The sequence below is a fragment of the Cinclus cinclus genome, unplaced genomic scaffold (assembly GCF_963662255.1).
Source record: "Cinclus cinclus unplaced genomic scaffold, bCinCin1.1 SCAFFOLD_63, whole genome shotgun sequence".
NCBI classification, from domain to species: domain Eukaryota; kingdom Metazoa; phylum Chordata; class Aves; order Passeriformes; family Cinclidae; genus Cinclus; species Cinclus cinclus.
In genome coordinates this window covers 539,551-549,360 of record NW_026912121.1, presented here as the reverse complement: position 1 = coordinate 549,360, position 9,810 = coordinate 539,551, and positions in this window count along the sequence as shown.

Here is a 9,810-nt window from a genome sequence, read left to right as displayed (position 1 = left end):
TTGTACCAGGTTTTACTGGGGCCCCATGCTTTCACAATTCATCCCTGGCCCTTTTAGGCCCATTGGTGTCACAAGGGATCATTAGATTGTTAGCCTGCATTGGGTCACAATGGTTCCTTGCTTCTCTTAACCTCTGTGGTGTCACAATGCATTCCAAGCCCTTTTAGGCCACTTGGTCTTACAATGAACCATTTGATTCTTGGCCTTCATGGTGTCATAATGGTTCCTTGCTTCTATAGGTCCCCATGCTGTCAAGGTTCATCCGTGGTCATTTTGCGCCCCCTGGTGTCAAAAGGGATTCTTAGATTGTTAGCCTGCATTGGGTCACAATGGTTCCTTGCTTCTCTTAACCCCTGTGGTGTCACAATGCATCCCATGCCCTTTTAGGCCACTTGATGTCACAATGAATCATTTGATTCTTGGCCTCCATGGTGTCATAATGGTTCCTTGTTTCTATTGGTCCCCATGCTGTCACAATTCATCCCTGGCCCTTTTACGGCCCCTGGTGTCAAATGGGATCCTGGGATTATTAGCCTCCATTGGGTCACAATGGATCCTTGCTTCTCTTAACCCCTGTGGTGTCACAATGCATCCCATGCCCTTTTAGGCCACTTGATGTCACAATGAATCATTTGATTCTTGGCCTCCACGGTGGCATAATTGATCCTTGCTTCTATTGGTCCCCGTGCTGTAACAATCCATCCCTGGCCCTTTTTATACCCCCTGGTGCCACAAGGGATCATTAGATTGTTAGTCTGCATTGGGTCACTATGGTTCCTTGCTTCTCTTAACCTCTGTGGTGTCACAATGCATTCCAAGCCCTTTTAGGCCACTTGGTCTTACAATGAACCATTTGATTCTTGGCCTTCATGGTGTCATAATGGTTCCTTGCTTCTATAGGTCCCCATGCTGTCAGAGTTCATCCGTGGTCCTTTTGCTCCCCCTGGTGTCAAAAGGGATTCTTAGATTGTTAGCCTGCATTGGGTCACAATGGTTCCTTGCTTCTCTTAACCCCTGTGGTGTCACAATGCATCCCATGCCCTTTTAGGCCACTTGATGTCACAATGAATCATTTGATGCTTGGCCTCCCTGGTGGCGTAATTGTACCAGGTTTTACTTGGGCCCCATGCTTTCACAATACATCCCTGCCCTTTTTTGCCCATTGGTGTCAAAAGGGATCATTAGATTGTTAGCCTTCATTGGGTCACAATGGTTCCTTGCTTCTCTTAACCCCTGTGCTGTCACAATGCATCCCATGCCCTTTTAGGCCACATGATGTCACAATGAATTATTTGATTCTTGGCCTCCATGGTGGCATAATAGATCCTTGCTTCTATTGGTCCCCGTGCTGTAACAATTCATCCCTGGACCTTTTAGGCCCATTGGTGTTACAAGGGATCATTAGATTGTTAGCCTGCAATGGGTCACAATGGTTCCTTGCTTCTCTTAACCTCTGTGGTGTCACAATGCATCCCATGCCCTTTTAGGCCACTTGATGTCACAATGAATCATTTGATTCTTGGCCTCCATGGTGTCATAATTGTTCCTTGTTTCTATTGGGCCCCATGCTGTCACAATTCATCCCTGGCCCTTTTTATACCCCCTGGTGCCACAAGGGATCATTAGGTTGTTAGCCTGCATTGGGTCACAATGGTTCCTTGCTTCTCTTAACCTCTGTGGTGTCACAATGCATTCCAAGCCCTTTTAGGCCACTTGGTCTTACAATGAACCATTTGATTCTTGGCCTTCATGGTGTCATAATAGATCCCTGCTTCTATTGGTCCCCGTGCTGTAACAATCCATCCCTGGCCCTTTTAGGCCCTTTGGTGTCACAAGGGATCATTAGATTGTTAGCCTGCATTGGGTCACAATGGTTCCTTGGTTCTCTTAACCCCTGTGGTGTCACAATGCATCCCATGCCCTTTTAGGCCACTTGATGTCACAATGAATCATTTGATTCTTGGCCTCCATGGTGGCGTAATTGTACCAGGTTTTACTGGGGCCCCATGCTTTCACAATACATCCCTGCCCCTTTTAGGACCATTGGTGTCACAAGGGATCATTAGATTGTTAGCCTCCATTGGGTCACAATGGATCCTTGCTTCTCATAACCCCTGTGCTGTCACAATGCATCCCATGCCCTTTTAGGCCACTTGATGTCACAATGAATTATTTGATTCTTGGCCTCCATGGTGGCGTAATTGTACCAGGTTTTACTGGGGCCCCATGCTTTCACAATACATCCCTGCCCCTTTTAGGACCATTGGTGTCACAAGGGATCATTAGATTGTTAGCCTCCATTGGGTCACAATGGATCCTTGCTTCTCATAACCCCTGTGCTGTCACAATGCATCCCATGCCCTTTTAGGCCACATGATGTCACAATGAATTATTTGATTCTTGGCCTCCATGGTGGCATAATAGATCCTTGCTTCTATTGGTCCCCGTGCTGTAACAATCCATCCCTGGCCCTTTTAGGCCCATTGGTGTCACTAGGGATCATTAGATTGTTAGCCTGCAATGGGTCACAATGGTTCCTTGCCTCTCTTAACCTCTGTGCTGTCACAATGAATTCCAAGCCCTTTTAGGCCACTTGGTCTTACAATGAACCATTTGATTCTTGGCCTTCATGGTGTCATAATGGTTCCTTGCTTCCATAGGTCCCCATGCTGTCAGAGTCCATCCGTGGCCCTTTTGCGCCCCCTGGTGTCACAAGGGATTCTTAGATTGTTAGCCTGCATTGGGTCACAATGGTTCCTTGGTTCTCTTAACCCCTGTGGTGTCACAATGCATCCCATGCCCTTTTAGGCCACTTGATGTCACAATGAATCATTTGATGCTTGGCCTCCATGGTGGCTTGATTGTACCATGTTTTCACTGGGCCCCATGCTTTCACAATACATCCCTGCCCCTTTTAGGCCCATTGGTGTCAAAAGGGATTATTAGATTGTTAGCCTCCATTGGGTCACAATGGATCCTTGCTTCTCTTAACCCCTGTGCTGTCACAATGCATCCCATGCCCTTTTAGGCCACTTGATGTCACAATGAATCATTTGATTCTTGGCCTCCACGGTGGCATAATAGATCCTTGCTTCTATTGGTCCCCGTGCTGTAACAATCCATCCCTGGCCCTTTTTATACCCCCTGGTGCCACAAGGGATCATTAGATTGTTAGCCTGCATTGGGTCACAATGGTTCCTTGCTTCTCTTAACCTCTGTGCTGTCACAATGCATCCCATGCCCTTTTAGGCCACTTGATGTCACAATGAATCATTTGATTCTTGGCCTCCATGGTGGCATAATAGATCCTTGCTTCTATTGGTCCCCGTGTTGTAACAATTCATCCCTGCCCCTTTTAGGCCCATTGGTGTCACAAGGGATCATTAGATTGTTAGCCTACATTGGGTCACAATGGTTCCTTGCTTCTCTTAACCTCTGTGGTGTCACAATGCATCCCATGCCCTTTTAGGCCACTTGATGTCACAATGAATCATTTGATTCTTGGCCTCCATGGTGGCATAATAGATCCTTGCTTCTATTGGTCCCCGTGCTGTAACAATCCATCCCTGGCCCTTTTTATACCCCCCGGTGCCACAAGGGATCATTAGATTGTTAGCCTGCATTGGGTCACAATGGTTCCTTGCTTCTCTTAACCTCTGTGGTGTCACAATGCATTCCAAGCCCTTTTAGGCCACTTGATGTCACAATGAACCATTTGATTCTTGGCCTTCATGGTGTCATAATGGTTCCTTGCTTCTATAGGTCCCCATGCTGTCAGAGTTCATCCGTGGTCCTTTTGCGCCCCCTGGTGTCAAAAGGGATTCTTAGATTGTTAGCCTGCATTGGGTTACAATGGTGCCTTGCTTCTCTTAACCCCTGTGGTGTCACAATGCAACCCATGCCCTTTTAGGCCACTTGATGTCACAATGAATCATTTGATTCTTGGCCTCCATGTTGGCTTGATTGTACCATGTTTTCACTGGGCCCCATGCTATCACAATACCTCCCTGACCCTTTTAGGCCCATTGGTGTCAAAAGGGATCCTTAGATTGTTAGCCTCAATTGGGTGACAATGGATCCTTGTTTCTCTTAACCCCTGTGCTGTCACAATGCATCCCATGCCCTTTTAGGCCACTTGATGTCACAATGAATCATTTGATTCTTGGCCTCCACGGTGGCATAATAGATCCTTGCTTCTATTGGTCCCCGTGCTGTAACAATCCATCCCTGGCCCTTTTTATACCCCCTGGTGCCACAAGGGATCATTAGATTGTTAGCCTGCATAGGGTCACAATGGTTCCTTGCTTCTCTTAACCTCTGTGGTGTCACAATTCATTCCAAGCCCTTTTAGGCCACTTGATGTCACAATGAACCATTTGATTCTTGGCCTTCATGGTGTCATAATGGTTCCTTGCTTCTATAGCTCCCCATGCTGTCAGAGTTCATCCGTGGTCATTTTGCGCCCCCTTGTGCCACAAGGGATTCTTAGATTGTTAGCCTGCATTGGGTCACAATGGTTCCTTGCTTCTCTTAACCCCTGTGGTGTCACAATGCATCCCATGCCCTTTTAGGCCACTTGATGTCACAATGAATCATTTGATTCTTGGCCTCCATGGTGGCATAATTGTACCAGGTTTTACTGGGGCCCCATGCTTTCACAATTCATCCCTGGCCCTTTTAGGCCCATTGGTGTCACAAGGGATCATTAGATTGTTAGCCTGCATTGGGTCACAATGGTTCCTTGCTTCTCTTAACCTCTGTGGTGTCACAATGCATTCCAAGCCCTTTTAGGCCACTTGGTCTTACAATGAACCATTTGATTCTTGGCCTTCATGGTGTCATAATGGTTCCTTGCTTCTATAGGTCCCCATGCTGTCAAGGTTCATCCGTGGTCATTTTGCGCCCCCTGGTGTCAAAAGGGATTCTTAGATTGTTAGCCTGCATTGGGTCACAATGGTTCCTTGCTTCTCTTAACCCCTGTGGTGTCACAATGCATCCCATGCCCTTTTAGGCCACTTGATGTCACAATGAATCATTTGATTCTTGGCCTCCATGGTGTCATAATGGTTCCTTGTTTCTATTGGTCCCCATGCTGTCACAATTCATCCCTGGCCCTTTTACGGCCCCTGGTGTCAAATGGGATCCTGGGATTATTAGCCTCCATTGGGTCACAATGGATCCTTGCTTCTCTTAACCCCTGTGGTGTCACAATGCATCCCATGCCCTTTTAGGCCACTTGATGTCACAATGAATCATTTGATTCTTGGCCTCCACGGTGGCATAATTGATCCTTGCTTCTATTGGTCCCCGTGCTGTAACAATCCATCCCTGGCCCTTTTTATACCCCCTGGTGCCACAAGGGATCATTAGATTGTTAGCCTGCATTGGGTCACTATGGTTCCTTGCTTCTCTTAACCTCTGTGGTGTCACAATGCATTCCAAGCCCTTTTAGGCCACTTGGTCTTACAATGAACCATTTGATTCTTGGCCTTCATGGTGTCATAATGGTTCCTTGCTTCTATAGGTCCCCATGCTGTCAGAGTTCATCCGTGGTCCTTTTGCTCCCCCTGGTGTCAAAAGGGATTCTTAGATTGTTAGCCTGCATTGGGTCACAATGGTTCCTTGCTTCTCTTAACCCCTGTGGTGTCACAATGCATCCCATGCCCTTTTAGGCCACTTGATGTCACAATGAATCATTTGATGCTTGGCCTCCATGGTGGCGTAATTGTACCAGGTTTTACTTGGGCCCCATGCTTTCACAATACATCCCTGCCCTTTTTTGCCCATTGGTGTCAAAAGGGATCATTAGATTGTTAGCCTTCATTGGGTCACAATGGTTCCTTGCTTCTCTTAACCCCTGTGCTGTCACAATGCATCCCATGCCCTTTTAGGCCACATGATGTCACAATGAATTATTTGATTCTTGGCCTCCATGGTGGCATAATAGATCCTTGCTTCTATTGGTCCCCGTGCTGTAACAATTCATCCCTGGACCTTTTAGGCCCATTGGTGTTACAAGGGATCATTAGATTGTTAGCCTGCAATGGGTCACAATGGTTCCTTGCTTCTCTTAACCTCTGTGGTGTCACAATGCATCCCATGCCCTTTTAGGCCACTTGATGTCACAATGAATCATTTGATTCTTGGCCTCCATGGTGTCATAATTGTTCCTTGTTTCTATTGGGCCCCATGCTGTCACAATTCATCCCTGGCCCTTTTTATACCCCCTGGTGCCACAAGGGATCATTAGGTTGTTAGCCTGCATTGGGTCACAATGGTTCCTTGCTTCTCTTAACCTCTGTGGTGTCACAATGCATTCCAAGCCCTTTTAGGCCACTTGGTCTTACAATGAACCATTTGATTCTTGGCCTTCATGGTGTCATAATAGATCCCTGCTTCTATTGGTCCCCGTGCTGTAACAATCCATCCCTGGCCCTTTTAGGCCCTTTGGTGTCACAAGGGATCATTAGATTGTTAGCCTGCATTGGGTCACAATGGTTCCTTGCTTCTCTTAACCCCTGTGGTGTCACAATGCATCCCATGCCCTTTTAGGCCACTTGATGTCACAATGAATCATTTGATTCTTGGCCTCCATGGTGGCGTAATTGTACCAGGTTTTACTGGGGCCCCATGCTTTCACAATACATCCCTGCCCCTTTTAGGACCATTGGTGTCACAAGGGATCATTAGATTGTTAGCCTCCATTGGGTCACAATGGATCCTTGCTTCTCATAACCCCTGTGCTGTCACAATGCATCCCATGCCCTTTTAGGCCACATGATGTCACAATGAATTATTTGATTCTTGGCCTCCATGGTGGCATAATAGATCCTTGCTTCTATTGGTCCCCGTGCTGTAACAATCCATCCCTGGCCCTTTTAGGCCCATTGGTGTCACTAGGGATCATTAGATTGTTAGCCTGCAATGGGTCACAATGGTTCCTTGCCTCTCTTAACCTCTGTGCTGTCACAATGAATTCCAAGCCCTTTTAGGCCACTTGGTCTTACAATGAACCATTTGATTCTTGGCCTTCATGGTGTCATAATGGTTCCTTGCTTCCATAGGTCCCCATGCTGTCAGAGTCCATCCGTGGCCCTTTTGCGCCCCCTGGTGTCACAAGGGATTCTTAGATTGTTAGCCTGCATTGGGTCACAATGGTTCCTTGGTTCTCTTAACCCCTGTGGTGTCACAATGCATCCCATGCCCTTTTAGGCCACTTGATGTCACAATGAATCATTTGATGCTTGGCCTCCATGGTGGCTTGATTGTACCATGTTTTCACTGGGCCCCATGCTTTCACAATACATCCCTGCCCCTTTTAGGCCCATTGGTGTCAAAAGGGATTATTAGATTGTTAGCCTCCATTGGGTCACAATGGATCCTTGCTTCTCTTAACCCCTGTGCTGTCACAATGCATCCCATGCCCTTTTAGGCCACTTGATGTCACAATGAATCATTTGATTCTTGGCCTCCACGGTGGCATAATAGATCCTTGCTTCTATTGGTCCCCGTGCTGTAACAATCCATCCCTGGCCCTTTTTATACCCCCTGGTGCCACAAGGGATCATTAGATTGTTAGCCTGCATTGGGTCACAATGGTTCCTTGCTTCTCTTAACCTCTGTGCTGTCACAATGCATCCCATGCCCTTTTAGGCCACTTGATGTCACAATGAATCATTTGATTCTTGGCCTCCATGGTGGCATAATAGATCCTTGCTTCTATTGGTCCCCGTGTTGTAACAATTCATCCCTGCCCCTTTTAGGCCCATTGGTGTCACAAGGGATCATTAGATTGTTAGCCTACATTGGGTCACAATGGTTCCTTGCTTCTCTTAACCTCTGTGGTGTCACAATGCATCCCATGCCCTTTTAGGCCACTTGATGTCACAATGAATCATTTGATTCTTGGCCTCCATGGTGGCATAATAGATCCTTGCTTCTATTGGTCCCCGTGCTGTAACAATCCATCCCTGTCCCTTTTTATACCCCCCGGTGCCACAAGGGATCATTAGATTGTTAGCCTGCATTGGGTCACAATGGTTCCTTGCTTCTCTTAACCTCTGTGGTGTCACAATGCATTCCAAGCCCTTTTAGGCCACTTGATGTCACAATGAACCATTTGATTCTTGGCCTTCATGGTGTCATAATGGTTCCTTGCTTCTATAGGTCCCCATGCTGTCAGAGTTCATCCGTGGTCCTTTTGCGCCCCCTGGTGTCAAAAGGGATTCTTAGATTGTTAGCCTGCATTGGGTTACAATGGTGCCTTGCTTCTCTTAACCCCTGTGGTGTCACAATGCAACCCATGCCCTTTTAGGCCACTTGATGTCACAATGAATCATTTGATTCTTGGCCTCCATGTTGGCTTGATTGTACCATGTTTTCACTGGGCCCCATGCTATCACAATACCTCCCTGACCCTTTTAGGCCCATTGGTGTCAAAAGGGATCCTTAGATTGTTAGCCTCAATTGGGTGACAATGGATCCTTGCTTCTCTTAACCTCTGTGGTGTCACAATTCATTCCAAGCTCTTTTAGGCCACTTGATGTCACAATGAACCATTTGATTCTTGGCCTTCATGGTGTCATAATGGTTCCTTGCTTCTATAGCTCCCCATGCTGTCAGAGTTCATCCGTGGTCATTTTGCGCCCCCTTGTGCCACAAGGGATTCTTAGATTGTTAGCCTGCATTGGGTCACAATGGTTCCTTGCTTCTCTTAACCCCTGTGGTGTCACAATGCATCCCATGCCCTTTTAGGCCACTTGATGTCACAATGAATCATTTGATTCTTGGCCTCCATGGTGGCATAATTGTACCAGGTTTTACTGGGGCCCCATGCTTTCACAATTCATCCCTGGCCCTTTTAGGCCCATTGGTGTCACAAGGGATCATTAGATTGTTAGCCTGCATTGGGTCACAATGGTTCCTTGCTTCTCTTAACCTCTGTGGTGTCACAATGCATTCCAAGCGCTTTTAGGCCACTTGGTCTTACAATGAACCATTTGATTCTTGGCCTTCATGGTGTCATAATGGTTCCTTGTTTCTATTGGTCCCCATGCTGTCACAATTCATCCCTGGCCCTTTTACGGCCCCTGGTGTCAAATGGGATCCTGGGATTATTAGCCTCCATTGGGTCACAATGGATCCTTGCTTCTCTTAACCCCTGTGGTGTCACAATGCATCCCATGCCCTTTTAGGCCACTTGATGTCACAATGAATCATTTGATTCTTGGCCTCCATGGTGGCATAATTGTACCAGGTTTTACTGGGGCCCCATGCTTTCACAATTCATCCCTGGCCCTTTTAGGCCCATTGGTGTCACAAGGGATCATTAGATTGTTAGCCTGCATTGGGTCACAATGGTTCCTTGCTTCTCTTAACCTCTGTGGTGTCACAATGCATTCCAAGCCCTTTTAGGCCACTTGGTCTTACAATGAACCATTTGATTCTTGGCCTTCATGGTGTCATAATGGTTCCTTGCTTCTATAGGTCCCCATGCTGTCAAGGTTCATCCGTGGTCATTTTGCGCCCCCTGGTGTCAAAAGGGATTCTTAGATTGTTAGCCTGCATTGGGTCACAATGGTTCCTTGCTTCTCTTAACCCCTGTGGTGTCACAATGCATCCCATGCCCTTTTAGGCCACTTGATGTCACAATGAATCATTTGATTCTTGGCCTCCATGGTGTCATAATGGTTCCTTGTTTCTATTGGTCCCCATGCTGTCACAATTCATCCCTGGCCCTTTTACGGCCCCTGGTGTCAAATGGGATCCTGGGATTATTAGCCTCCATTGGGTCACAATGGATCCTTGCTT